This window comes from Lacerta agilis, chromosome 18, assembly GCF_009819535.1.
Source record: "Lacerta agilis isolate rLacAgi1 chromosome 18, rLacAgi1.pri, whole genome shotgun sequence".
NCBI lineage: Eukaryota > Metazoa > Chordata > Lepidosauria > Squamata > Lacertidae > Lacerta > Lacerta agilis.
This window is the reverse complement of record NC_046329.1, coordinates 1,473,593-1,497,589: the sequence shown is the minus strand read 5'-3', so window position 1 is coordinate 1,497,589 and position 23,997 is coordinate 1,473,593. Positions and strand designations below refer to the sequence as shown.

Genomic DNA, 23,997 nt, shown 5'->3' with positions numbered 1-23,997 from the left:
ACCTTGCAAGAGTTATGAATGCACGGGGGGGGGGCAGCTCTCCCTGGGTCCGTCTAGAGCAGTGTGGCTTTCCCTGACTGGCAGCTGCCCTCCAGGGTTCCAGAGAGGAAGTTTTCCCCAGCCCTACCTGGAGACGCCATCGGGGATAAAACCTGGGACCTTTTGCTTGCAAAGCAGGTTCTCCACGTCTGAGCTATGGCTCTTTCCCCACAGTGGTATTTATTTATTGGTTTTTAATTGCATCTATACCCCACCTTTTTCTCCTAGGAGCTCAAGGTGGCACACATGATTCTTCCTCTCCCTCAATTAACCCCCACAACAACCCTGCAAAGTAGGTTACCTGGAAGCAGTCTGTGGCCCAGTGAGTTTCACAGCTGAGTGGGGATTCGAACCCTGGTCTCTCAGGTCCAAGTCTGACACTCTAATCACTGCACCACACCAGGGCTGGGTGATATATTGATATATCATCCAAAACCAGCTTGAAGTCCATATTGTGATATTGGTTTCATTATTTTTACCTGGCAATGTATTGCAAATCATGATGTGTGCACATGCTGAACAAAAATCACGATGCGGGACAGACTGTGATGCCAGCCAATGGCTCTACACAGCTCCATCCGTGATATAGCAGTATATCGTGATGTTTAGCTGGTGATATATCACGATGTTAAAAACCAGATATCGCCTAGCCCTACACCACACTAGCTCTTGCCCCCAGTGAAAGCTAGCCTTACAACAAATCCTGTGCGAGAGAGAGGCCAACTTTTACCACCCCTGTCTGTTTTAAAACCTGTTATTTCTGGAGACAACAGGGTTACCCCCCCCCCTTGGAAATTATTATTTCGCAATTGCTGCAGACCTCTCCCTCTGTCTCTCCCCCTTGGGATCAAGCCACCTTCCTTTTCTACTGAATTATGGGAGAGCGACTCATTTTAGCAATACTTGGGTCTTACCCTGCCTTGACCGCCTGCAGGGGCGTAGCAAGGGGGCGGGGGGCACCCCGGGTTCCATAATGGAGGGGGTGACAAATTATCAAGGAACAATTATTTTAATGCCTGCTCCGAAGGTCTTATCTTACTATACTAGGGATTATATAGCTATATATGAAATTTCATGCATATCAGTTAATATCTTGACCCTCCTCCACCAAAATAGCCGTTCACTTGGCTGTTTTCCTATGTCATAAAGGCTGAAATTTCAGTTCAGAGAACACTTACTGTTCCCAACCCTAACCCAGTGGAAAGCCATCTAATTAGACTTTAATTTGATTTTGAGATGTTTTTAGGAGGTCATTTAATTATTGTTTGATTTTATACCAATGTTATGTACCTGATGTTAGCCACCCTGAGCCCGACTTCGGCCGGGGAGGGCGGGATATAAATAAGTTTTTTTATTATTACCCGTTATTATTCCTTTGTAAGAAAATATGAAATAACGTAAAACCATTTTTGCAGGGGGGGGTCAATGGGGGGGTCGACAAGAAATTTTCCGCACCAGGTACCACCTGACCTTCCCATGCCTGGGGGGGGGGGGGTTGACAAAAAAATTGTTTGCCCCCGGGTACCAATTTACCTTGCTATGCCCCTGTCCGCCTGTTAAACCTCACCCCACCCCATTCAGAGTTAAACACACACACCCCTTCACAGGTTGTTTTTTTTTTTAAGAGCAGGGGAAGTACAGAGCTCAAAAGCGAAAGTAAAAACCATGAGCATTTGCATGCATGATAGCTTTTAACCCCAGAATGTGAAAAGCCACAACCCCAGGCCCTGCAAGCTCTGAAAAGGGGCAGTGGGGGGGGGGGGAGAGAGTCTTCAGTTCAATCAGCATGAACAGGACTTATTTCTGAATAAGAGTACTCTTAAATAAATAAATGAGAGGATAAACTGAAGTGCAGGGAAGAAGCCTCGCAGGATCAGGCCCAAAGCTTCCTTCTACTGCCTCTGAGAGGACAGTCAGCAGAGGAATTCACTTAGCAATGTCAGGAAGTCCAAAAACCCTACCCCGTGGCATGACCCCAGCGATCTAGCTTTCAAAGACATGCTGCTTCAAGGCACAAATAAGAAAGAAAACCTAACTCACTTGCATGCCATGAGACTTAAAAGGAGGCACCGGATGTTAACAGGGATTATCCATGGGCAAGAAGAACTGCTGGATCAAACCAAAATTCTATGTAACCCAGTCTCCTGTTCCCAACAGCAGTCAGTCACACACTCCAAGCAAGACCACAAAGGCAGCATTCAATTAAGTTTCAGTGGGTCTACTCTGAGTAATATGGAGCTGAATACCACTCCTTGGCAGCAGTCTCTGTCTGTCGTCCGCATGTGATAATAACTCTGCAATGTAGCACAGAGGTAGCTGCCAGCATGATGTTGTCAAGCAGTGTTCGAAATTAGCCAGGTGCATTTTTTGCAACCAAGTGAAGATGCCTGGACGCCACAATGGCACCTGATATCTCCACCACCTGGAGGTGCATGCCTGGGCATCAATGGATTTGGACTGTTTTCACTCGCTAATACCACATCCTGTAGAATTCTATTTTATCTGCACAATCAGAATGCATTTCAGGAACCAAAATGCTTTTTTTCTGTGCAGCCTGAGCAGGAAACAGCGGTTTAGTGAATTGTTGCTTGTTTTCTCTTACCCCACTGCCCTGCTCACAGTTGGGAAGAATATTCCTAGGTTAAGAAAAAGAAGTAGGAATAGGCCAATAGATATGCAGACATTCCCTGGATCAAGTGACTTTTCTTCTTTAAGTTCTCACAGTTCTCAACCTAGCTCAAGGTTTTCATCTGAACTAGCTAGATGTTTGACTGAGAATCAATCAGTCAGTCCAACCACTGGAAAAATAACACTCAAGAGCAATCTTGACCCACAATGGCAAGTAGACATACAAGTTTTGGCGAATGGTTTAAGGAGCTATATGGCACCTAGCTTATATATCTGAGTTTCTAATACTGGAGCCCAACATCAGGAGGGTGACAGATTCTCCATTTCTGATTTAAGAGGCATCCCCTGCTCTCCTCTTTTAAATAGAGGCATCCTTCCATCTCTTGCATGCCGTAGGGAATGCTGATTCTCAGGAGCAGGGACGGGGAACATCTATAGGGTTCCCTTCAGAAGTGTCCGGACTCCAGCTCCCATTACCCTGACCATTGGTCATGCCTGCCATCCAATTAGCCATCCACCGCCCCATCTTAATGGCAGCATAAATCCCATATTTATCTTTATTTATTTCCAGTGCTTGAAATTAGCCAGGCACATTTTGTGACTGACACGGGTTCAATTGTGACCATCTGGATGCCAGGTTGGCGACTGGCCCCCTCCACCTGGCTGGCCCCTCCAGCTGCTTTAAGCAGGTCAGCAGAAGAGCTTACTTATTGCAATTATCTCCCACCTTTTTCTCCAAGGAGTACATGGTTCACTGCTGCTCCTCAGTTAATTCCTACAACGACCCTGTGAGGTAGGTGAAGATGCCATGACTGACTCCAAGATCACCCGGCGAGCTATACGACAAGAGTGAGGATTTGAACCCTAATCTCTCAGGTCCTAGTCCAACACTCTAACCACTAGACCCTACTGGCTTCCTAGAGTCTTTCTGCTATGAGGCAGCTCTATAAATTAAGCAGGGAACTAAATATGGAGAAAGCAAAATGTCACTTAGAGAAGGATCCAAAATATTTTCCTTGAAGCTTGAATCTGTTGTATTCTGGATTGTTTTATTTAATGATGTAAACAGCTTTGAGATTTTTTTTCCTTTAAAATATAAACCAGTAAAGAAATGAAATTAATAGGAATAAACTCCACTGGGGGGCAAAATGGCACCTACACATACTGCTGTGGTGCCTGTAACCCATGTTTAATTTAATATATAAGCTAATTGGGTGATTAGCTTATATATCCAACACTACCGGGTATCTCATTCTCCAAATTTGGAAGCCCCTCTTGTCATGCCAACATGATCCAAAGGTGGTTTTCAAGCAATACAGAAATACCCAAAAATGTTTTTCTGAAGGTCTTCTTGAACCTACTGCCAACCTGTCAAATTAGGCAACCCCTCTTCTTTGGGAAGGACCTCAATTCAGTGAGAGCGCACCTGCTTTTCATGCAGGTGGTCTCGGGTTCAGACCCCAGTGATGGCTGGGAAGAGCCCCTTCCTGAAACCCCAGAGAGCTGCTTCTAATCAGTGTGCACAACACTGAGTTAGATGACTCAGTTAAAGTCAGCTTTCTATGCTCCTAGTGTTAAGGGAGATGAATATCCCTCTGTCTGCTCCAGGGATGGGAACAACATCTGTGGCCTCTGGACCAAAACACCCAACACCAACATCTTCCCTGACCATTGCCCTGAATTCCTGCCTTGCAGGGGGTTTGACTAGATGACCCCGGGGGTCCTTCCAAATCTACAATTCTATGGTTGCTGCGAGTTCAAAGACAGCTGGAGGGCAGCATGTTGGCTATCACTGGAAAATGTTATGTTTGTGGGTGCTAGACACCCTAAATTCCTGTGTCCAGCAGGAGTTAGAATTTAATCAGGGTAAATGTTAAAATACATTTCCTGACTAGGAAATTGCCTGGGGTGATGGACAAAAGGAAGGTAATTAGCCATTAGGAAAGCAAAATAGGGGGGGGGGGGTCCCTCCCTCAACTCAGAATTAGTTTTGAAGAAAAAGCAGAGTTTTGAAGTAGAGTTTCAGAATTGGCTGTGAGGAGAAAAAAGGTTGCAGGCTGGAAAAGGCAGGGCACAACGTTTAGCTTTTTGCCTGAATCAAAGGCCACAGCTATGGGAGAAACAAGACTCTTTTGGGGTGTTAATGCTGTGAAACTCTCCATTATAGGTTCGGGTGGTGTATCTGTGTCAATAAGCTGTATATCCTAGAGACACCAGTGTCTCCGCTGTGCCTCATTCCCAAAGGCCAAACGCAGATCCTGGCGAACCCCTGGAATTCTGCATGACTCACAGATGGATTCGGCTAGAGAAATGTTCCCCAAACTTGGGTATCCAGATGTTTTTGGACTACAGTTCCCATCTTCCCTGACCACTGGTCTTGCTAGCTAGGGATGATGGGAGTTATAGTCCAAAAACAACCAGAGACCCAAGTTTGGTAAGCACTGGGCTAGAGTCTTCCCTGATGGAAAGCAGCTCCCTGTATATATACAGCAGTGGGGACTCTGCAGACTAAGAGGGGCAGCATCTGTGGCCTTCTGGCATCAGATAACACCTGGAGAGGAGCCACAGGTCCCCCCCCATTCCCCTCCCTCTCTGCAGCTTAAATAAATGCCCATTAGGAATGATATTTTGAGAAGGGAGATTGGAGGGGGTGCGGGAAAGAAGAGAAGAGGAAGCACTGTGCTCCCCTATAAACAGAGAGTGAGAGCAGCCACCTGAATTAAAAGACGCGACAGTGGCCGGCCCATGAAGTGGGAAAGGAAACAGTCACAGAGACAGAGCTCAATGGAAATTTAAATAAATAAATGAATAAATAAATAAATGCAAAACTCCAGGAAGGGGTGGGGCAAGATTTCTGGTGGGGGAGGGGGCAAGCAGGAATGAGAAAAGGTCTCTGCAAGGCGAATCGGGCTACAGGGGGAAGCTTAGGTCCCACCCCTCGAGCACATCACCATCATCATCTTCACCCTAACAGGAGGATTGAGGAGGGACTTTTATTCTGGAACAGAATCCTGTCTGGCGACCTGCCAGGTTTAGGTGCTAAGAGAAGACGCAATTATGTCCTCAAGCTCCCCTCCCCTCCGAATTTTTTTTACCTCTCCCTCTATGTCCTCTCCCCCCCCCCTAAAGCTAGTGGCCTGCTCATCCAAAGTAAGGAAGCCATTTCAGACGCACCCGGAACCCCACTGACCTGTCTCCTAAGGCAGACGAGATTACAAGCTCCCCTTAGAAATACTCTCCCTCCTCACACCCAATAAAACAACTGGTGTTTTTTTGGGGGGGGGGCAGAGGGGAGTTATTTTCTCAACCACGCTTTGTATTGCAATGCTCCGGCCGCCCTCTGCCTCCCCGCCCCCACTCAACTCCAGTCTCTCTCTTCTTCCCAAACTGGGAGGGAAAGGAGGGAGTGCGGGATGGTGGTAGGAGGAGGAAGAGGAAGTGAAGAAGCAAGGCCGGGGAAAGAGGAAAAAACAGGGCTCTAACTTTTTGAAACAAGCTTTTTCCCCCTCCTTCCCACCCAAAAGGCCGCGTTGGGTGTTTTTATCAGATAATGCTACAGAACCCTGCGAGTCTGGCTATTAGAGAGCGTAGTAGTGGAAATTAAAGTGTGTATCGTCAAGAGGAAGCCCCCTCCAAAACATAAGTTCCAGCTTCCTGTCTCTGTTCTCCCCCCGCGCCCCTTCCATCCTCGGTGAAGCACGCAAAAGAAAGAAGAAAAACCCACTTTCTGGCGAGTTTTTACGTTTTTATGAACACGAAACCTTTTTTTTTTTTTAAAGAAAAAGTTCTTCGCCAGCTGCTTAACGTCTACCTCCTCCCAAAACCCACCGTCGAAGGTTCGGAAGACGATTTGCCAGGAAGTCGAGTAAGCAAAATCTCACGCCTCCCCCACCCTGCCAGTCGAAGGAAAGGGGCTGGGAGCTTTCGTAAACTCCAAACCCAACGAGGCCGGGGAGATAAGGAGGCTTTTAGCCACAGCCCCAAACCTGCTCGTGCCCCACTCCTTTAGAGGCCGCAGGAGTCCGACTTCTACCGCCTCTCTCCTCCTCCCCCATCCCAAAGGGGGGAAAAACCCCAACTTTTAAAGAGACGCACTTACAATGCCGCTCTAACGATCCCCCAAATCGAAAGGTCGGGTAGATCCACTTCTTTTTTTAAAAAAAGCCTCCCTTTTCTGTCCACCCCCTTCACCGGCGGTGGGGGGGTGGAAGCGAGGAGGAAGAGCAGCCTCCTCTTTCGAACCGGCCGGCGAGATCCCTCCTCTCCAAATCCTGCTGCGCTCTCGCCCCCCTCCGTTGGCCAAATGCGCTCTTTACACATGGAGTCGCTGGGCGCGAGCATGCGCGCACCGCCCGCCGCCGGCCCACTTGGCTCTTGAATCCTCCTCCTCCTCCTTCGATCTTCCTCTTCCTCTCTTCCCTCCCCCGGCCAAGCTCTTAATTAGATGGCAGCAGGCAAACTCCGCCTCTGCCATCTCCTTCCTTTTTCTCCTCCCGCCCTCGCCAACTCCGCTCTAAAAACTTTGCGCAAAATGGAACGGCTGGAAGAGCGCGCGCGCGCAACGGGGAGATAGGCGTAAAAAGAGAGCGCAGCGAAGGATCGGCTTGGAGATCGGGGCAGAGAAGGAAGTGGGGATGGCTGATGATGCAATGGGGATGGTACCCCACTTTTGGGTGTTACTTTCTCTTTGGGGCCACGTGGAGAGGCTGGACCGCAGCAAACCAAGTCTAGGGTATGTGCCGATATAGAGGCAGGGGGCTTCTTCCTGCGTGTCCCACCCCGGGGAGGGAAGAGGAGGAGGCTGCTGCTGCTACGTCCGATGGGACTGGGGGGAGGAAGAGGAGAAGCCGCCCAGCCTTAGGGCGTCGGTGCCAGAGAGCGCTTGTTGTTGGACCTGGAGAGTGAGAGGAAGGAGAATGACGGCCGCCCGGGACTCGCAGCTGCCTGGCCGCTTAGCGAGGCCCAGGGGTGCTGACGACACGACTTTGCTTGCTGCGTTTACTCGGGAATAAGGGCGGCTGTGGCCGGAACGGTAATCCCTTTATCGGGGCCGGCCGACTAAACTGTCAGCAAGCTTCCAGGTGCTCCGGAGCTCTCCGCTGACGCTGTGGAGGTGAAAGCTTGCTCTCGACTTTCTGGCATTTTGGTTGGGGCCTAATGCGAGGGATAGGGTAGCTCAGTCGGTAGAGTCTGACTCTCAGGGTCGCGGGTTCGAGCCCCACGTTGGGCAAAAGATTCTTGCATGGCAAGGAGTTGGGCTAGACGACCCTCGCAACTATGCAATTCTATGGTTCTCCCACCCACTCCACCACAATTGCTCGGTACAGTTTCCGCGAAATTGGGGGCATTCACAATCTGGGTTAAAATTAGAGATATAAAGAAGCACCTGTGGCCAAACCCATTGAGGCTTCCAATCACTGCTGGGCTCCAAACTTCAATCAGCCACAGCCGTCATAAGACAAGTTTCCTTTGTGTTCCCTGTTAAAACCAGTACTTTATTCAGAGCTGGAGGACTGTAATTTTAATTTGTTTTTAGGGGGAGCAGTTGGGAACCTGCTTTGTATGCAGGAGGTTCCGGGTTCAAGCCACTGGGGGGGGGGGCACACACACCAGCCACCATGGTCTACTGCTACTAGCAGTGCCTTCCCAGGAGTCACAGGCAGAAGAACCCCACCCCATTTTTTATTTAGAAGGAGAGACTCCAGGAATTGGCTGCATGAAAAGCATTGTTCTACTCAACAGTAGAGCCACTAAAGTGAATGGGCCCAATCTAGCCATGTCCTTTCATGTCAGTGGGCTGTATCTTATGTTAATTCTACCCAGGAGTTAGAACTGTTGAAATAGATGGACATAACCAACACAGGTCCATTCATCTCAGTGGGTCTGCCCTGTGTAGAAGGTGCAACTCAGTGGGTCTACTTTGGATGCAAGGCTTGCACAGTGGTGGACCCTGCTCCAGTCTCCTGTGGGCTACAGCTCTTAGGCTTCTTCCATCAGCGACTTTTAAATCTCTTTAAGGTTACCATATTTATTCAAGTCTAATGTGCCATCGGATCTAATGTGCACCTCAATTTTCAGAACCTTGAAACCAAAAAAGGTATTTGCTGGCGAATGTACATGTGCCATCGAATATAATGAACGCCTTAATTTTCACAACGTAATTTGGCCAAATGAGGTGAGCAATTAGATTTGAGTAAATACGGTATTAATAACTTCCATCCAATCTCTTGTGCTCACTACAGCTCCCCCACCCCATCTTTGATGATGGGGAGCATGGCACATCTACAGCAGAGGCAAGTGCAGTGGCAACACGCCCAGCCCTTACACCAACTGCCCTTCAGTGAACACAATAAAATCTGGAATGCAAAGCAGGTGAAAAAAGGTGTGGTCTGGCTGGTCATGAGGCTGAGGCTGGCCATGATGGCTGTCAGCATTCCAAGGTCTTTTAGGTGTCACGTTCTGGGGTGTGCCTTTAAGGTAACGCTGTGTTTGAAGAACGGAAGGCATCAGCTGTGCTGCATTAATTATATTCCCTGGTGAGTTTGTAGGAGCAGGGTGGGTCCGAAGGGAAAATGGCTATCTACTGTCTTTTTCCTTCTTTACCTAAACAAATGGAACAGAGGAAGACCTTTTTCGTTTTCTTAGATTTTGCCAGGGAAACATGGCCAGCTTTCTTAAACCTAAAATTCTCAACAGGAGGGCAGATCGTATAAGTTGAAACAGGAATCTGCTACAGAAGATGCTGCCCAGTCCTACAGCATTTTAAGAGGGAGTCTGGAGACAGTGCACCGTAAACAGCTGTGCAAAGTTTAAGGTCAGAGTGGCCAAGAAATAAAGCCCAGTACCAATCCTGCTTAGAGTAGACCTACTGAAATTGATGGGCATGACTCACTTTGGCCTTTTAATTTCAGCGTGTCTGTTCTGAGTAGGGCTAGCACTCGATACACTCTTCCACGTAAGATGCCGGGGCAGGTTACAGCAATGTATAAAGACTTATTGAAATTGTTTAAAGAATTTGCAATCAGGAAGGATAAGGTGGGTCCTAAAGATACAGCAACACAAGAAGAGCCCTGCTGCTCAGGGCAACAGCCCATCTAGTCTATGATCCTGTTCTCAAAGTGACCAACCAAATGCCTCTTTTGAGAAAAAACACAAGCAGGACACGAGTACAACAGTATCTCTCCCCACTTGTGAGGAACAAATTAGGGTGTCAAAGTGAAGGTTAAGAGGTGTGTTTTCTGCATACAGTAAAGTACTTTCCTTGGAGCTTTTTAAGCAGAGGTTGAATGGCCATTTTCATGGCTCCTTTAGTTGAGATTCTTGCATTGCAGGGGTTTGGATTAGATGACCCTCAGGGTCCCTTCCAAGTCTACAGTTCTGATTCCATACAATTTAAGGTGCCATGCTCACCTCTGTAGAGAGGGGGCTCCACAGCTTAGGGGCTGCCACAGAGTGACCTGTTTGGCAACTGCTTCCCTTGTTCTACACTGGCTCCCAGTATGTTTCCAAGCACAATTCAAAGTGTTGGTGTTGACCTTTAAAGCCCTAAACAGCCTTGGCCCTCTATACCTGAAGGACCTTTCCCACCCCCATCATTCAGCCCGGACACTGAGGTCCAGCTCCAAGGGCCTTCTTGTGGTTCCCCATTTACGAAATGTGAAGCTACAGGGAACCGGGCAGAGGGCCTTCTCAGGTGTGGCACCTGCCCTGTGGAATGCCCTCCCGCCCAATGTCAGGGAGATAAACAACTGCATGGCTTTCCAGAGACATCTGAAGGCAGCCCTGTATGGGGAAGTTTTTAATATCTGATGTTTCATTGTATTTTTACATTCTGTTGGAAGTTGCCCAGAGTGGCTGGGGCAACCCTATCAGATGGGTGGGGTACTAGACTCTAGCTGTCATCATCCCTGACTATTGCCCTGCATCCCCAATGGAAGCTGATGGTGAAGTGCAAGTGATCTCCCTGACCTTGTTGCTGTCTGGATAGGTTTCCAACTACTGTAATAGCATGCAGTGTTAAGAACAATATAACCTATGGACAATTTCAAAGATGTACGGTAGTAAGATTTCAGTCCCCATGGTTTTTTGTTTTTTTTAAAGACAGGAGTGTCTCCGAATCCTACCTGGAAATTCCTGGAATTAAACCTGGGACCTTTTGCATGCAAAGGAGAACACACAACGGTCTTGCAAATATGGGAACAAAGACAGTCCCTCTGGAGGCGGGCCTAATAAACTATGTTAATGCCATTTCACAACGGTGAGGCAACAACGCCAAGTCACAAATCACAGGCCTACCTTTTCACATTTGTTTAACTATTAATGTTCTGATTCTGGGGCCTTGGAAGAGGAAGCAAGCGTGTAGGGTCAAGCGAGGGGGGCCTTAGTTGAATACTGCTAATATTTTTAAATGAACAAAATGTGGAGGGGTTTCCCTTTAGGTTCCTTCCAGCTAAGGATAGTGACGACAGAAATAGCAAGGGTTACATCATCTGCTTTCCTAAATATTAATTTGCACACACAAAGTGTGTTCTCTTGAGACAGGCCAGAGATTGTACCCCATTTTGAGAGTGAGGGAAGAAAAAGGGCAGAGGTGGAGGACAGTTCAAGGTATACCTGTCTGCCTGGTAGGCTGTGTGAAGGCTAGTCACCTCCCCCAGGGTTAGCCAATGTAATGCCTTCCAGATGTTGTTGGAGTACACTTCTGCTATCATCATCTCTGGGCACTGGGCCATGTTGATTGCCAAGAATGAGGAATGTAAGAAGAGTCCTGCTGGATCGAGCCAATGACCTATCCAGTCACAGAATTGTTGAGTTGGAAGGGACCCCAAGGGCCATCTAGTCCAACCCCCTGTAATGCAGAAATCTCAGCTAAAGCAGCTAGGACAGATGGCCATCCAACCTCTGCTGAAAAACCTCCAAGGAGTCCACCAGCTCCTGAGGGAGTCTGTTCCACTGTCAGAAAGTTATTCCAGAAGTTGAGTCAGAATCTTCTTTCTTGTCACTTGAAGCCATGGGTTCAAGTCCTGCCTTCCAGCGTCCTGTTTTCACAGTGGCCCACAAAATCTGGAGGGTACCAAGCTGGTGTGTGCCTCTGATCTACAGACCAGAACTTTTTTTTTAAAAAAATCATTATTATAATGAAGCACAGGGATATTTCAGCACATGGCAAACAGTACAGTGACAGAAGAGCAGGGGAATGAAAAGGGGTTTGTGCCTAGGAACCATCCATACAGTGGAGCTGGTGACTTTAAAATAAGAAGAGCCCTGCAGGATTACACCAAAGGCCCATCTAGTCTGGCATTCAGTTAGGAACCTAGGAAGAAACCTTAATAGTGATGCAGATCATTGGTCCATTGAGCTTAGTATTGTCCACACTGACTGGCAGCAACTCTCTAGGGGTGTCTTCCCTGTCATGTCTACAGATGCCAGGGACAGAATATTTTCTACATGCAAAGCAGATAATCTATCACAGGGCTATGAGGTCGAGCTCCAAGGACCTTCTGGCAGTTCCCTCACTGTGAGAAGTGAAGTTGCAGGGAACTAGGCAGAGGGTCTTTTTGGTAGTGGTGTCCACCCTATGGAATGCCCTCCCACCAGAAGTGAAGGAGATAAGTAACTATACAAACTTTAGAAAACACCTGAAGGCAGCCCTGTATTGAGAAGTTTTTAATGTTTAGTTACGTTTTTATATATGTCGGAAGCTGCCCAGAGTGGCTGGGGCAACGCAGTCAGATGGGCGGGGTACTAATAATAATAATAATAATAATAATAATAATAATAATAATTCCTTGCCCTCCACCCAGACTGAAGCCCTGCCCATGGCAGAGAGGTATATTATAAACCACCCTGTGAGTCTCAGCTGAAGGGTAGTATAGAAATTTTAACAACAACAACAATTATGCAGGGTGGGGTTTACCTGGGCCCCCCCAATATTTGATTCAAGTTGGCACCCTGCATCACCCTGTCATGGCTTCTGTCCTTGAGTGTTTTGGTTTGACCGCACTGTGCCTTTGAGCTGTGATAAAGCCTCTTTTGCTTGTCTTGATGGAGGATGGAGAGAAAGGTGTGGGTGAGAAGAAACCAGCCTAAATGTTTAATTTGCATCCTTTGATCTGCCCAGTTTTGCCTGTTGCCCCGTTCACCACTTGCATGCAGTCCTCAAAAACTTTACCAGAAGGGAATACGGACCTAGAACTGAAAAACATGCCCCCCCACCCCAAATCCCTGACTTAAAAGGATTATTCATTAGAGAATTAGCACCCTTGGGTGTCAGACTTTAGTGGGGCTTGTTCAACTGGGCTCTCAAGTGACTGCACTTAGCATAACTTGTTCAGGTGGGTGCATAAAGGTGCACTTGGAATGACAAGGGGAAGATTAATCAACTTACATTAAATAAATAGGTTTGTGTATATGAAAGACTGAGGGAGGGGGAAAGGAATCTGTTGACCTCAAAGCAAGATTTGCACACCTGGGATTAAAATACAGCTCATTGTTTTTCTGAACTGCTGATGGAGACAAGAACAGTAGTGCGCTGCAGAATTAATTCTGGAGGTGGCGCAGCTAACCTGCGCACTACAGTTCCCAGTCCTCACTTCCATCTTTTAAAATGGGAACAAGCAGCCTTGCAAATAAGTCACCAGCCCACATTTATCTTTTTGCTGCTGCTAACCATATTTTAAAATGGTTTTCCAAAAACGCACAACTTGTGTCAAAAAGGTTAGAAAGAAAGAAGAGACACAGAAACGGGCTCTCATAAAGCTTCCCAACCTGTTCTGCCAGAGATGATTCTTGCTCTTCCACAGGTAACCAAGGTGTGGGGCATTTGCAAGCCTGCTATTATCCTGCCTCACAGATTGTATTGGGATACGTGTTCTTAAACTCTGAGAATGCCCCTGTGGAGCTAGAAAGGACACGGAATTCCCTCAGCCTGCAATGGCCTGCACCCCACTTTCCAACTAAAATAATTGGATAAAATAAAATATACTACTATAACTATTATGCTATAGGACACCCCTTTTTTCATCAGAGAAATGTTGGACGGTATGTTTTACTGGATGACTCCAAGTACTATGAAAAAAGAAAGGAAAAAATAAACACCCCTTTATTTCTAGACTTCTGTGTTAGTTGCCTTTCCCTGTCGCCTAAGGTTAATATCTCCAAATACATTTCTCACAGGGAGCATGCCACAGCTGTCTAGCACAGGTATGGGTGGGTGCACAGCATGGGCTAATAACTCCCCCCCCCCGCCCCAGAAGATTTGCACAGCTGACAACCTTCCTAATTTTTCAGCTGTTGTCTTGGAGATAATGGAAAGGTGGAAAAAAAGGCACACACACAAGCACAACACAACTCCATCTCTAAAATAACTTTTTAAATGGAGCACGAGAAAGCAAAGGTTTGATTCCTAACCTATAAGGAATTGTTCAACCCAAATCCCCAACCATGGCCTGTGTAAGCAGGAGGGGCACACACAATGGATCTCCAGAGCATGCAATATTTTCTTCCAAAAGCACATTTCTTGGGGAGGGAGGGAATGACATGTGAAACGAAGAAATCCCTGCTTTTGGTGGCCCCACCCCCAGCATAAACACACAAAGCACTGGCTTAATGATTTGAAAAGTAGGGCAGTTCTCTCATCACCTGAGGACTTAACATCCCTGTCATTGTATCCAAGAGGAAGGAAATGTCTCACTTCCCCAGCTATTTCAGGAACAGAAATCAATTGCGGGGTAGAGGAGGGGAGCTGAACATTCCATCATAGGCTATTGGAATTGCATTCCTGGGCCACCCTAGGCAGTGTAGTGCAGTAGTTAGAGCACTAGTCTGCCCGCCCGCCCCCAAATCATGTCTCAAGCAACCTGCCTCATGGGCTGAGAATGAAACAGATAGCCCCATTGGAAGGGTGGGGGACACCTGTGGCCCTCCAGATGTTGCTGAATTACAACTCCAGTCATCCCTAACCACTGGGTCATGTTGCCTGGGGCTGGATGGAAGCTGATAGTTCAGCAAGATCTGCAGGGCCACAGGTTCCTCGCCACTGTGCTAGGTACCTGGGCTACTGGCTAGTTTACTTCTGTGGGCCTGCATAGCTCGACACCCTTCTTCTCGCAATAGCCTTTCCATTTCAGCAGTGCACTACAATGAAGTTTTCTGTTGCATGGTGATTTTTAATAGGTTTTATCCACTGCATGCTTTTTGTTATTTTTTATAGAGAGTTTAGAGATCTAGGTAATTAAATGTATCCCTCCTAAAACAGCCCAGTTAGGCCGAATACTGTACTTTAACTAATATAACTAGTTAAATCTGAGGACTGGGTCACCCATCAGAGGCCTTCTCAGCAACAGAAGCTCCAGTTGTGGAATGCACTTCCTCTGGGAGTTAGGCCGACCCCAACATTCATGGTACTGCAGAGTTGGGTAAGACCATGAGGAATCCTTTGCCCATTGTGGGGCTTGAACCCACAACCCTGAGATCAAGACTGAGCCAGGTCAGAGCAGTGTATTCAGCTTTAGATGCTGGATGAGGACCTGCCTTTCTGTGAAGACTGTAATATCAGCCTGCATACTGTTGTCAAGCATACTTGACATTATGTGATATTTTATTATTGGGTTTTATTTATGTAGTTGCTGTAACCAACCCTGATGATGGGCAGGAATGATGGTTTTTATAAATAAATAAATAAATAAATAAATAAATGTGCTTGTCATGATCTATATTAATTCCCCCCAGACCTCATAAAAACTTTAACAGTGCACTGCAGTTCAGTGGCTGATCCTGTTTGGCATCCTGTTCTCACAGTGGCCAACTTGATGTCCCAATGGGAAGCCTCCAGCAGGATCTGAGTGCAACCACAGCAACGCTCCCACTTCTGATTCCAAACAACTTGCATTATGCCTCCGATCCTGGCAGTAATGTACGATTATCATAGGCAGTAGCAACTGATAGCCTTATTCTTCGTTAATTTATCTAATCCTTGTTGGGAGCCATTACTACTTCTTGTGAGAGCGGATTCCAGTTTCATCATGCACTGTCTGAAAAAGTATTTCCTTTGTCTGCCCTAAATCTTCCAAGATTCAGCTTCATTAGATGGTCCTGAATTCTGGTGTTATGAGAGACAGAGAGAACTCTCTTTCCACTTTCGGCACTCCAAGCATACTTTTAGATACCACACTGCTTGCATATGGCAGGGTTTATACACCAGACAAGTGACTTTACATATCTGAGGGCACTAGACTCCAGTCCATGACAGCTTCCACCATAATACATTTGTTAAGTCTTTTTAAGGTTTACTTTCTTTTCCCTGCCAGAGACTTAACACAGCTAGCCAAAATGTTGCCCAGAGCTTTCTTTCCTTCCCTTTTGCTGCTCTTTCGTTGCTCAGGCTTCTGCCACCAGCAAAACTTCCATCTCTAAGACAAAACAAGCCCCTGCATGCCTCTAGTTGTACCTCTTGATTTCCCACCTCCCTGATCTTAGTTCAGCTTGCCCTTCCTTCCTGGAACACCTGGACCCAGTGGATTCCCATACCACCCTGCATATAATTGCACCAACCCCACCCTCTTCCCAAGTCTCCCTAACCGGCTCTTCTCCTCTCCTGGCATTCTCATTGAGCCCTCCATGTTCCCTCACACACTTCTCTAGAGACTATATTTGGAGATGGGCTGTAGCCTAGCAGTAAACTATCTGTTTTTCACACAGAAGGCCTCAGGTTCAATCCTCAGTATCTCCAGGTAAGGCTGAAAAGGACTCCTGGTCCAAAACCCTGGAGAGTCACTGCCAGCCAGTGTTGATAATGCTAGATACACCAATGAGTCCAGCTCTGTAGAAGGCATGTTCCTATTTAAACCAGCCCTCTGTTCATAAGCATGAGGATCAGAATTTTACATTATCTTTAGAAGGTCCACAGCTGAGTAGTATAGCACATGTTTTGCATGTAAAAAGTCCAAAGTTCAATCTCAGGCACCTCTAGGAGCTGGGAATACCACCTGACTGTGAAACCCTGTAGAACTATTGCCAGTCAGTGCAGAAAATACTGAGACAAACAGACCAATGATCAGATTTTGTCTAAGTCAGCTCCATATGTACAAAGCAAATTCCTTCTTCTTCACCCACCACTCTTGGTACCTCTTTTCTTCCTTATTTATTTTTTGATATTTCTTTGCCACCCCATAACAAGGTTCTTTGGATGGCTGGTGATAAATAAGGGGGGGGGGGAGCTAAAAAAGAAAAGTAAAAAAAAAAAAAACATTTAAAAGGGGAGGTGGATGAATTACATAAAAACAACAAAACAACTGCCATGCCACACTCCCAAAATAAAAAACAACAAAGGCGCAGATTATTGAAGCCGCTTTTGCCAACCTGGTGCTCTCCAGATGTTTTGGACTACAGTACTAATCAGCTCTAGCCAGCCTGGTTCTATGATGTCAAGGCTGATGGGTTCCCGACTGTGCTGGCTGTGGCAGCTGGGAGTTGTAGTCCAAAACACCTGGAAGAAACAAAGGTGGGAGAGGTTAATACAAGTTCAGGAGACCCAAAGTCTAGAATCAGGTGTGGGAAATCTTTGTCCCTCCCCCAGATGTTGATGAACCCAGCTTCCATAATCCCTGGCCACTGGCCATGTATGCTGGGGCCAATGGGAGCTGCAGTTAGCAACATCAAAAGAAAGGACTTCATCACCAGAGAGATGGGGCCAGGCAAGCCTCCTTGGGAAATTACTCCATAAGTGTGTGGAGTGGGTGTGTAAATTACTAAGAAGGCCCGTTTTGGACCAGGTTTCCAGATGATTTTGAACAGCAGCCCCGACATACAGTGTGTTGCAATAGTCTTAACATAAATATAGCCTATTCTCCAGCAACAACTTTCCCCGCCTTAATGTGTGAGGGGAGACGTGCCAGACACTTACCATCTCCTCGCTTAAGGTGCCACCTACATGCAGAACAAAAACTTTGGGGTCTGGATCCAGAAAGCTACATAGAATTGTAATGTGCAACAGGGATGGACACATAAGCTGGGCTCCCTAGATGTTGAGAACCACAATTTTTTTTTAACTCTTAATTTCAATTATCTGTAAATGCTTTTATTGATAATTTTAATATTGCTTGTAAACCCCTTAGAAGCCTTGCGACAATCAAGTGGTATACTGTTAAATGCTGTCCTCAGTGCTCATTCTTTGAGCACCCCCAAACTCCCTCTGAACCCCCCCCACAAACCATCTCCAAAGCCCTCCCATTAGATGTCAAGGAGATAAGTAACTATATAACCTTTAAAATACATCTGAAGGCAGCCCTGTATAAGGAAGTTTTGAAATGTTTGATATTTTATTATGTTTTTTATGTGTTGGAAGCTACCCAGAGTGGCTGGGGCAACCCAGTCAGATGGGTGGGGAACAAATGAATGACTGTTAGCCATTGATGGTGCAGATTATTATTATTATTATTATTATTGCTCCCCCTGAACCTAAACCACCCAACCTACCATAACTTCCTTCCATGGCAAACACCCCTCCTGCTTCCTAGTACCAAATCCATTGACACCTTAACACAAACCTCCCTCTGCTCATCCCCTCAACCCCCCCAAAAAAAACTCCTGCTTCTCGGCCCCTCAAACACCCCCAAACAAACTTCTATGTAAGTTTGTTCTATGGGACCCCTGACCATTAGGTCCAGTCGCGGACGACTCTGGGGTTGTGGCGCTCATTACTGGCCGAGGGAGCCAGCATTACAGCTTCCGAGTCATGTGGCCAGCATGACTAAGCCGCTTCTGGCAAACCAGAGCAGCGCACGAAAACGCCGTTTACCTTCCCGCTGGAGAGGTACCTATTGATCTACTTGCACTTTGATGTGCTTTCAAACTGCTAGGTTGGCAGGAGCTGGGTTTGAACAGCTTTGCAGGGATTCGAACCGCTGACCTTCTGATCGGCAAGCCCTAGGCTCTGTGGTTTAACCCACAGCGCCACCCGCAAAACCTAAACGCCCCCTAAACTCCAAACACTTCCCCAGCTTTCTTTCCTCAACCCCTCCAACCCCCCCAAAAAACTTCCTCTGCTCAACCTCTGAACACCCCCCCCCAAAAAAAAACACCTCCTGCTTTCTGCCCCTTAACCAACAAAACCAGCTCGAAAATACACACCCGTTTACATGGCTCCTGGTTAGAGCATTGTGCTGATAACACCACGTAGGGACAGCTGCCTATTCCTGCCTTGCAGGGGGTTGTGCTAGATGATCCTCAGGGTCCCTTCCAACTCTAAAAAATTATATGATTATATGAATACTCACACTGGCCTGTCAGACATACATACATACATACATACATCTATAATATATATACATAGTGCTTTTCTTCTTGGGGGAAAAAGGTGCACACACCCTTGAGGACCCCCAGAAAAAGCGCACACACAACACACACACATCTATATATTCTCCTCTCCCCTCCCCAACATTGCGCCCTCGCGTGACAGAAAAGGTGGCGGTGGCAGGAAAATGTGGGGGCTCCTTTGGGAGTAAGGGCGGGATATGGAAATTTAAGGAATAATATTAAAATAATTAAAATATTAGAACCCCCCCCCTTTCCGTTTGCTCTCCCGTCCTCCTAAGTGACACGCGGTGTGTGTGCGGTGGGGGTGGGGATTCCCTCACCCCCAAAAAAATCCCCCCTCACGACAGGAACTTCTTTCCTTCCCCTCCCTTCGAAGCCCCCGAACGAAGGCCCCGCGGACTTTACCTCAGCTTTTCCTCCCGAGGGCCTTCTCCTCCTTCGCCGCCGCCGGCCTCCTCCTCCTCCTTCCTCGTCCTCCTCCCTCGGCAAGGCAAGGCCCGGCTTGGCCCGGCTGAGGGGAGGAAAGCGCGGTGGGGGAGGGGAGGAGGCTCCCTCAGGTGGCCGCTGACAGGAGGCGGGAGGAAAGGCCCCGAGAGGCGAGTGCGCGTGCGCGGGGAAGGGCAAAGGGGAAAAAAAGGCGGGCGATCGGCTTCCAGCGTCGGGTCACGCCCCCTCTTTCCTCTCTTACTTTCGACGACGCCGGCTGCTCCCCCCGCCCACTTTCCGACCGCAGCCTATCCGCCGGCTTCGCGGCGCCACGCCCCCTTCTGTTTTTCCTCTCCGCCTCCTCGCGCGCCGTCACTGCTTTCCCCATTCAAGCCACGCCCCTCCTGCAATTCCGCGCCTCCCCTTCTGGCCTCGCACGTCGGCGTGCCTGCTAGCCGCACCCACTTTCTTGTATAGGCCACGCCCCTTTGTGACTCACCGCCTCTCCACTTTTCGCCTCGCGTATCTGCGTGCCGGTTCGAGGCGCGCCCCCTCACGTGATATTCTAATCCGTCGATTTTGCTTGATAGGCAGCGAGATGCGACCAATGGGAAGTTTTAAAGGGTGAGGTCAGTGTAGGGGTAAGGGGAGGAATAGGCCAATAAGAACAAACAGAAGGCGGGTCTCAAAGGATCCTTCAACTTCATCGCACTCTGCTTAAGACACGCCTCCTTCGTCATTCCCCCCTTCTCCACGCCCCTTTTCTTCTGCCATAGAGTTAGCTGAAAGACAATCGCGTCTTCGGGTAAGAAAGCGAAAGCATCAGATGGTGGATATGTTCCCCCCCCCCCTATGGAATCAGAGTGGCAGTCAGTCTCTATGGGAAAATCCTCTTCGTTTTTGCATTGATAGTAGAGTACCACTATAATAAAAGGCACACAGGTGCCATTGCAAGTTGGAAGCGCCGAAAAAGATCCCGGTGGTGTATTAATATATTGCTTTGCCCAACAGGTATCTCTATGTTGCAGACTCTTTGCCCAAGCACATAAAAGTACAATTTATTGCACTGGCCGTCTCAGGTTCCCATTTGAAAGCAATGGAGTTTAAAAAAATAAAAGTTATAATTGTTTTTACCCACTTTGTAAGGAGTTTTGTATTTCCTCCCTAAATTTTCAGGGTTACAGCTGTAACTGGGGATAGAACCTAGGGACCTTCTGTATGCACTGCCAAAAAATAAATTCTCATTCTCCAGATTATGCAGTAAGATTCTACTCCTCAGGGCAGGTTCAATAGGAAGTTAGGAAAGGATAAAATGACCTCCCCTCTCACACAGACACTTCTTAGGGTGACCGTATCTACCTCTTTACAGAAGACAGCCCTCTATTCAAAGCAATAACCTGGTTCGAGTCTAAAGATTAAAAGTCCCCTAAAAAGAGAGAGCAGGAGGGTTTTAAAGGCCAACTCAAAGCTCTGGTTTTAACCTATAGTCATATGCAGCCTCAGGTCCCCAATACCTCACGGACTGTCTCACTGTATGGACTGACCCGGATGCTGTGTTTATCATCTGAGACCCTTCTTCATGTGCCCCTTCCATCGGAGGCAGTGGAGGGTGGCAGCATGAGAACGGGCCCTTTTCTGTAGTGGTTTCCCCAGGGAGGCTTCCCTGGCGCCATCGTTACTTGGCTTTAGGTGCCAGGCAAAAACATTATTCAGGCCTTTGTCTTTTAACTGTCTACTATGGAGCGCTTTGCCAGTTTTAATGTATGCATCAATGTGTTTGCTTTTTGTTTAAAATATTTCAAGTCATTTTGAGTTGCAGTGGCAAAATTAAGCAACTAATAAATTTAATTAATTATGATAATAAAGCTGTCCGTCACAACATCTTAAAATGTAGGAGCACATACAGGTCATGTGGTCACTGGCCTCCCTCCCCTACCAGGGGGTGACACATTGCATTTCCATCCGAATTCTAGCAACCACTTCTAAATTTGCAGCTCTCACTGTAAATTAACGCATAGTTTTTATACAAATTGACATCTCCCCGCTCCTTTGGCCAGGTCATTAGACTTACTGAGAAACTGAGTTATATGCAGCCAAATCCTATTTAAATCTATGGACTTAAGTTGGTCATGCCCAACAATTTCAGTATAGGTCTACTCTAAAAAGGAGCCTCAATGTGCAAACAGCCCTTTCTGGTGTTTTTGTTTGCTTTTGCTGTGGTTGGTTTTTTGGTGTGGTGACTTACTTCATAGGGCCTAGGTTTTCAACCAGTGTGCTGTGGCACCCTGGAGTGACTTCTTCCTGCCGAGGCTGTCTGTTGAAAAATAGTGGGGCAACCTGGACCCTTTGACTCCAGTGGATTCTACTCTTGAGTAGGACTTTGCTGGGGAAATCCTTCTTCATTATTGGGTTGTAGGCAATGTTGAGTCCTGCTCAAGAGGAAACCCATTAAAACAGGTGGGCAATGGATGGCCAATAAACTGTAATAGTAAGAAAAATAATACCCAGGAGACCTACTAAATTTGATTGGTGTGGTTGACTCGGGGGTCACTGGCCTCCAATGGGTCTTCCCTGAGCCAGATTCATATTATATTAATTATATTATATATTATATAGGGATGTTGCCAGTGTTAATTTTACTCAGTGTAGGGCCATTGAAACTGATGGTTATGACTGACGGTGTCATTGATTTCCAGTGAAGCGTGTTGGGGTTAGAACACAGCAACCTTCAAATCCAAGTCCCAGTGTTAAGTGGTGTTTCCCACAGAAATAATGTGGTCAGTAAAGGGAGCTGTGGACTCAAAAAGGTTGAAAACCTCTGCCTTAGGGCATAGGTATAGAAAACACGTCAATGGAGGTTAAAGAATGCATACCATGACGCTGTGCATGCACACTCAGAATGGACCCCTATAGAATTCTATGGGACTTACTCCCTGGTAAGCATTAGGCACTTTTGTGGGCTAATTTAAACTTATTTCTAAATCCCTGCAATGGAGCAGGGCGCTTGAATCAGAACCGGATGTGTTGGCTGATTCAAATTCCCCACCCCTTTACCGCTGTGCTCCACAAATGTTCTCATCATCCTCTGTGAAGAATGGATTGCTGGCCCATCAATTAAGCAAGCCCAACCTATCAAAATCAAGGCCTATTACCATAATCAAGGCCCATTACTATAACCATCCATGTCCTTCAAGTGATTCTTCAGCTCTCTTTGACTGACGAAGCCAGTTCACCAATAAGAAAGTTTTTAAAGGGATAGGCTGGGACTTTAAAGTGTATCAACAGGCTCCATGCTTCTATTAAGGAGAAATGAATGTGAGGGGCTGAATAGCTCTGCTAGGGAGACTTTAACTTGCTTTTCTTTCTTAAGAATAGTAGTCAAAATTTCCTCCTACCCATTCTCCTTTTTTGCAAGGCTTACAACAACCCTGCAAGGAAGATCAGTATTTATTAGCCTCCATAGTGTAGGCAGGGAAAACGGATGCAGAGATTTGATGCAGAAGGGGCTTAACTTAAGACACCTGCAAAACAAAATTTAAAAATTCCTTCCAGTAGCACCTTAGAGACCAACTAAGTTTGTTCTTGGTATGAGCTTTCATGTGCATGCACACTTCTTCAGATACTCTAAGGTGCTACTGGAAGGAATTTTTATTTATTTATTTATTTACTATGGCAGACCAACACCTACCTGTAATTAAGACACCTGGTGAGGCAGGATTCAAACCAGGGAACATGCTCAATTCCCCGCTTAGGCCTTAAAACGCACCCACTCCTCCACCCCTTTACAAGTTTGTGTGTAGCCAATTCTTTCTCAGAACACAAAACATGCAAACAAATGATTCAGCTTTCCTGGGGATCAGGGCTGATGAACAAGAACTGCTGCCTCTTCTACTGTAGTTTAAACATAAGTAATTCTTGTGGGAGATTGCAGTCAACTATAACCATAGCATGTGCAATGCTAGTTATTGCACGAAGAGGTTAAGACAGGGGTCCCCAAACTAAGGCCCAGGGGCCGGATCCGGCTCAATCGCCTTCTAAATCTGACCCACAGACAGTCCAGGAATCAGCGTGTTTTTACATGAGTAGAATGTGTGCTTTTATTTAAAATGCACCTCTGGGTTATTTGTGGGGCTTGCCTGGTGTTTTTACATAAGTAGAATGTGTGCTTTTATTTAAAATGCATCTCTGGGTTATTTGTGGGGCACAGGAATTGGTTCATTTTTTTTTTCAAAATATAGTCCGGCCCCCCACAAGGCCTGAGGGACAGTGGACCGGCCCCCTGCTGAAAAAGTTTGCTGACCCTGGATCAAGACCATAAATCTGTATTCCTAGACTCAGCTAGGTTGTGGTAACAGCCCTCACCTAGAAGGAAGTTACATTTCCTCCAGTTGTTCTTTCTATTAGCCTGAACACTATAAGTAATGAAGGTCTCGTCTGGGGCTTCAGGCCCAGACCTCGTAAATGGCTACAATTGAGAAACATTTTACCACATCATGTAACCAAGATGTTTGTACCTGCGTTTTACCTACTGCTTAATGGATAAATGCACAAATCAAAGAACTGTAGAGATGGATGGGTACCCCGAGGGTC

The 23,997-nt window shown here is 46.8% G+C and overlaps 1 protein-coding gene across 1 annotated transcript in view; it reads right to left on the bottom strand.

Moving 5' to 3' along the window:
- GATAD2A (GATA zinc finger domain containing 2A) overlaps positions 1-19,440 on the bottom strand; it is a 75,024-nt gene extending 55,584 nt beyond the window's left edge. The window contains exon 1 of the mRNA XM_033136534.1: positions 19,387-19,440. The gene's annotated coding sequence lies outside the window, so the exon portion shown is untranslated. The remainder of the gene's footprint in view (positions 1-19,386) is intronic.
- Positions 19,441-23,997: the final 4,557 nt, after the last annotated feature.